The 5895-nt window shown below is 47.1% G+C and overlaps 1 long non-coding RNA gene across 1 annotated transcript; it reads right to left on the minus strand.

Moving 5' to 3' along the window:
- Positions 1-3571: 3571 nt before the first annotated feature.
- On the minus strand, positions 3572-4919 carry LOC127386023 (uncharacterized). Its single transcript, XR_007889796.1, has 3 exons — positions 4829-4919; positions 4601-4733; positions 3572-3713 (listed from the first exon to the last, which is right to left on the minus strand). It is a non-coding gene; the product is annotated as an uncharacterized LOC127386023 (long non-coding RNA).
- Positions 4920-5895: the final 976 nt, after the last annotated feature.

Below are 5895 nucleotides of genomic sequence, written 5' to 3' on the forward strand. Positions count from 1 at the left end.
CCCTGCCCTCTCGGCTCCTCCGGGCAGCGGGGCTGGGGTTCCAGCGGCTTCTGGTCCTGCAGCAGGGTCTCGTCCCTAGAGAGAGCAAAGCCTGCAGAACATGCCCTCTTTTATAGATCAGAAATCCCTGTTCAAGTGAAGTACCACTGTTCAAATTAGCCAATTAGCACTGGCCAGGCAGGTACTCTGTCAGAGGCAGGCTTTTACCTATTGTCCATTTTTTCTGCCAGTTGTCATAACCCTTATGCTGTTTTCTTGCTGTGGACTTCTCTGGTAGAGCAAGTTCCAGTCCATCCTTGGCTGAATCAGCAAAAATATGCCACTCCTGCTTTGCTGGCTTAAAAGGCATTTTGTTTAGTCTTATGTGGGGGGAGAGAAGAGGGACCTTTCCCACAGAAGTGAACGTTGCTGCTATTGGACACCATTTCTCCTTGCTGCCCAGGGCTTTCTCCTTTAGAAATCCAGTTTTTAAAAAAATCCTTTTGAATTGACCAAGTTGCAAGCTTCCCTACAAAACCATTTTTAATCTCTTCTCTGGGTCTTGTCCCCTCAGAGGTTTTCAGTTTCCTCTTTCACCTCTCCACAAGTGTTAGATGTCCACCCCAGCTCCCCTCCAAACACTCACCTCTAAGTAGTGCCCTTGGACCACATTCTCCTAATCCTCCCACCCTTCATTCAGCTGATGGGACACACCAGGGCACATCATGTGCTAGCACCAAGAAAGGCCATAATTTGAGGAGGAGGAATTCATTGCTATTTATCTAAGCAGTTTTCATCCAAATAGGACATGGCACTGGAACTGTAATAACTCTCTTACTGGACTAATAAAAGAGGAAAACTTATCACTTAGTAGAAAAGCTGAGCTCTCAGAAGTACTCATTAATGTTGGAATGCCTGTGACGGGGAGAGATTAGCTCTGAAAGGGAGGAGATTATAACAAACTCTCTGGTAGAACAATATTGGTCCTGGAGTCTCCAAGAGCTTTTGAGCCCTATCCCAAAGGCTGGAGGCCAGTCCTCAAGTCCCACTGGCAAGAGCAGTGCAGCCTGAGAGCTAAACCAAGTGTACAGATTAGACAAAATGTCAGGAAAAATCTAACAGTGCTATATCATAGTTAACAGTGGGTTGTTTCTGCTCTTTGGTGTGATTGCAGTCCCCTCTGCCCAACACCATGGCCACAAGAAGTGGTATCATCCATCTGGGCTGTGGGGCAGGGACTGTCATCTTCATGGTCCTGCACAGCAGAACCCTTGCCTTTGGCAAGGTCCCAACCCCAATTTCACTCGTTGTGACACAGCTCCTTTGGAATCTGCGTGGGGCTATGTAGACCCAAAAAGGCTGGTTGAAGCTATCCGCTCCCTCTCTTTGACGTGTGGGGAGTGTCCTGGTCTGAGCCAGGATGAAAACACTTCTCCTTTTACTGTTGTTTTTTTTTTTCCCTTCAGTAATCTCTTTTAACAAAGGTATTTCCAATACTCCAAGAGGGGCATTCAACTCAGCACATTCCTGGCAGTGTGTGACAAACTTGTGCAGACACTCCTGGACCACATTGGTCTTGAGGTTCCTTGCTCAGGAAGCAGGTGTGAAGAAAACATCAACTACACTTCGTCTGGAGGTGTCATCGCTGTCCTGTCTGGGCACGGGTAGTTTGCAGAGAGCAGCTCTGAGGAGCCTTGCGTCCTTTCCTTGGGATGCTTGGGAAGGGGTACCCCTTTCCACCTCCGAGGGACCACTAGGCTTTGGGGTAACTCAAGAGAGGCAAATAGGACCTACAGACCAGTTCTGTGATTTCACAGGACAAAGAGATCCATAAGAGTTACTGAAAAACTGGGGCAAACCGAACCAGGGTCACTCTTGTACAGGCTGGGTGGGCTAGACGTGCTCCTGGAGGAGCCTTGGCAGCTTTCAAAGATCTCACAGGTAACACCGTTAATCTTGGCAAAACACAGCAGGAGCAGCAATCCAGACAATCTTTGCTGTGTATCAGTAAGAGAAACATAGGAGGTGCCCTGGAGAAACTAGGCTGTAGAAGTAGAAACAGAGAAACTGGGAGAGCAGCCTTTGAGCACCTGTCCAGCCTCTGGCTGTGCTCAAAAGTCTTTTACTGGTCTTTGTTTAACTGTCCAGCTCAGCATCCCCTTCTGATCCAATAAAATATCACACAGACTAAAGTATTACTGTGGAATGCATGAACTGCCCAAGCTCCCATTTTTGTTTGATTTGATTTCACTAAGAAGCCTCTCTTGAGGAGCTCAGATTGCATTGAGTTGGGAAACATTTTGTCAGATCAGCACGTACAGCATGAAATCAATAGCAGCTTTTGAAGAAAGACCAGATTCATCTGGTGTCCAGGACAACCTCTTAGGCCAACTTCTATGTGGTGGAAAGAACAATTAAGAAAAGAAAAGGTTCCACCTTCCTTCCACCTACCTCAAAACCCCATCCTCTGTGTCCCCTGGGAGCAAGGGGGAAAAGCCCATCTCTCTGTGTAACAGCATTTCTGTACAAGAACCTATTTCTGTACAAAATAACACTATTTCTATGCAAGTATATTGTTCCTCTTTCCAGTGGAAGTTTCTGCTATCGCATATGAACAACTCAATACCACAAGCTTCAATTTATTATTCAAAATGATACTAATTGCCCATTTTCATACATTCAATATCGTTTGACTTGAAAAACACATTTCTGCTTTCAGCAGTACATGAGCAAATCTTCCATGTTAATGTGCAAATTCTCATTAAGAAAATCAACACACTGCACATTCCTGCAATCTGCTTACCTCTCCCTATACACAGAAAAGAATGTTCACAGGGCTGCTTTCAAGACAGAAATGGAGGCAGTAAAATCTATAGGGTTTTGAGAGCTAATACCTGGAGTAGTAATGGATACCTAGATCATTTCTTAGCCTAAGACTCCTGGCTCACACGTGCACACAGTGCCCCCACACAGGTGCTTCTACCATAGCAACTGTTTTTCTTACAGACTCTCTGCATCCAACCTTATGTCCAATTTCAGCCCTTCAAAGACCACTGTCTGCTGGAAATTGAACATTTTATCTGCAGAAAGTGGCCAAATCAGGGTATTTTGTTTGGCAAACTCAAACCGTGAAGTCTGAGACCTGAGAGCTGGTTGAGCTGGTGTGTGAAACTTTCTTCCTCTTCCCATGCTCTGCCACAGCATTTGCTTAGATGAGTCCCTGCATGGGTTTTGGTCATTAGTCTTTCTGGTAACTTACTCTTCAAGGAAAAGACCAGAAAATTCAGGGCATGCATGTTCACAATGTTTTGGGAACTTTGATGTATTATGAAAGAAATACAAATAATGTGCAGAGGTCTCCTCTGTCTTCTTCAGGCTTGTGAGTCAACAAGAACCTCAGTGTTTCATTCATGTAATTCCCACTCAATGTACAAAATCATTCAATAACCAGAAAATATGTTACAGTCTTATGATCTTACCTCTACTTCCATTATTCAGAAATGACTAATTGGGAGTCCTGAAATTCTGAATTCTCTGAATTCTGAAGCTTTTTGGTAGACGAGGAAAATTATACTGAGGGTATGCCCAAAAGGATGAGGGTGAGCATCAGTCTCCAGAGGCTGATGTGACTGATCTTGGGAGTCAGTGACAAGCTACGTGGTAGTTCTCTTCAGGTGTTTCACCCATGTGTCATCGGGGCAGCCTATGAGGTCTGGTGAAGAAGGTGTTCCTCTCTAGGAAAGAAAGACTGAGAAGTCACCCAGGGGCTGGGGCAGTCACCTCTCCTGGCAGCACAGAGCCGCTAGTCAGAGAACCGCTGCAGGAGGGAAAGCCCTACCCAGGTATGTAAGGATGGGAAAGGATCATTGCTGTAATCAAAGGGCTGTCTATCTCCTGGATAAGGAGGGAACAGGAAGAGATCCCAGGAAGAAGGTGAACCTGCCTGGATGCCCTGGGACAACGTCAGAGGAGGATTGTTGTGCCATGGGAGGAGAAGGTGACCTGACACTGGCACCAGGAAGGGGGATACAGAGCTGGTCTCTGAGCAAAGCTCATTCCTGCAGGTGAGTCTGCCAGAGGCTCCCAGCTGGCAGAAGCCAGAGCACTGCAGTTGGAGGGGCCAGGGGCCTTGCTGGTGTAGCCATGGTGCAAACAGCAATGCATACACATCATTCAAGTCTTCATTTGCAATGGTGTGGATGGAAGAGCACATTATGAACATCTGGCTGTGCTTGTGCTCTTATTTTAACCCGGCTTGGGTGGCGGCAGTGTGAGGTGACTGGGTAGCAATGGGTTTTCCTGGCAGACCATGGCATTCCTCCTCCAAAGACATAGCAAACCCACAATCAGAGGCTGAAGCACCATAACAGAGTGCTCCAGCTCCCCCAAATACTCCTAGCCACAGGCATGACATGTGAGGGCAGCAAAGGCATCTCCTGAGGGGCTGGTGGCTCTCTGGTACACAGCACAAGTCTGGATATGGGCAGAGGGACATCACAGCTGTGACTGAAAGCTAGAGAGACACAGCCTTCAAGGTCAGAAGATAACCAGCTTAGAACACGTGGCTCTGTATTTGGCAGTGACACAATTAGCTAGAAGCAAATACTAGTTTTCCACTGACCTGTAGGCAGGGCAACTGTTGCCAAAGGTAACTCGAGCACCGTCGGTGACAAATGATCTGTTGCTGAGGTTCAGACCATCTGACCCTCCCGTGTTTTCGCATGGTCAACACTTCTTAATGCGGTTTCACTTCTCTTGGGGAAGAAAAAAAAAAGAGCACAGAATGGATTACTTCCCTCCTGCTATATAGTACCCAACAAACCAAGAAATAATGTGGCATTTCCCCAACCTGAGGCAAAGGTTCCTTTTTCCAGCCATGGTTTCTTCATCAATCTGCCAAGCTTTGGTGCTGCCAGCCACAGCTGCGCTGCACATAGAAGCCAATCTGAGGCCAAAATGCTTTTAGGGGTGAAGTTTCAGGCAGCAGGGTGTATATGCAGAGCCAAAATTTAACAAATTAGCAGGGGGCACCTTGAGGAGGAAGCACTGTACCCATCCTCTGCTGCCCCTCAGACTCAGGAACCACAGCCCTGCAGATACGTCTTCACCAGTCTGTAAGCAACCAGTCCCAAAAACAGCATCTTGTCCTAAACTCTGCCCTGCCTTCAGCTCTCCTTGAGCTGCTCAGCCAGAGCTCTTTCCTAGCCTCAGTTTTATCTGCCATCTTCCCAGTTCAAAGCATTTTCTTTATGGCAGAGGAATGTGTTGCTCAGTTTGTGTCTGCTCTCTGTCATTGCCTGGTTTTCATCCAGTGGAATTCAAGTAATCTCGTTAAGGAAAGTCATCAAGCACAACTTGATTCTATGATTCTATGAACTTATCCTCTTTTATAATTAGATCAAAATGTCCAAATGCTGCATATCATGCAGATCAGTTGAGGGAGAAGCAGGAAGAAGAAAGAGATGACTACAGAATAAGACAGTGTTTACATGTTGGAGCCATGGGACAAGTGGCCCTGACTTACACCAAGCCAGAAATATTCTGAGCTGCATCTGCTGGTGTCCCAAGGGTGCCTCTCCCAGTGGGCATGGATCCCTCTCCAGCAGCTCTGCTGGCCACCAGGCACATGATGGAGTGGTGATCAGTCACCTCCATTCCTGCTTAGCCCTGGCAGGCACTGTTACCTCAACTCTGACAACAACCTACTTGAGCCAGGAGGGAAAGGAAAGCTGGAGATGATCTGTGTTTGTGCAGCATGGGGAGGTGGCTGTGGGGAGGTCTGGGGTGAAGACTGTGGTGCACACCAAGCTGCCTCCTGAAGTCAGGTGTCAGAGACAACCCCAAAGTGGTTGCTCAGATCTGAAGAGGACAGAACTTCAGCAGCCTTACCCCAGGTGGCACTTGCACATCTGGGTA

The sequence above is a fragment of the Apus apus genome, chromosome 5, assembly GCF_020740795.1.
Source record: "Apus apus isolate bApuApu2 chromosome 5, bApuApu2.pri.cur, whole genome shotgun sequence".
NCBI classification, from domain to species: Eukaryota; Metazoa; Chordata; class Aves; order Apodiformes; family Apodidae; genus Apus; species Apus apus.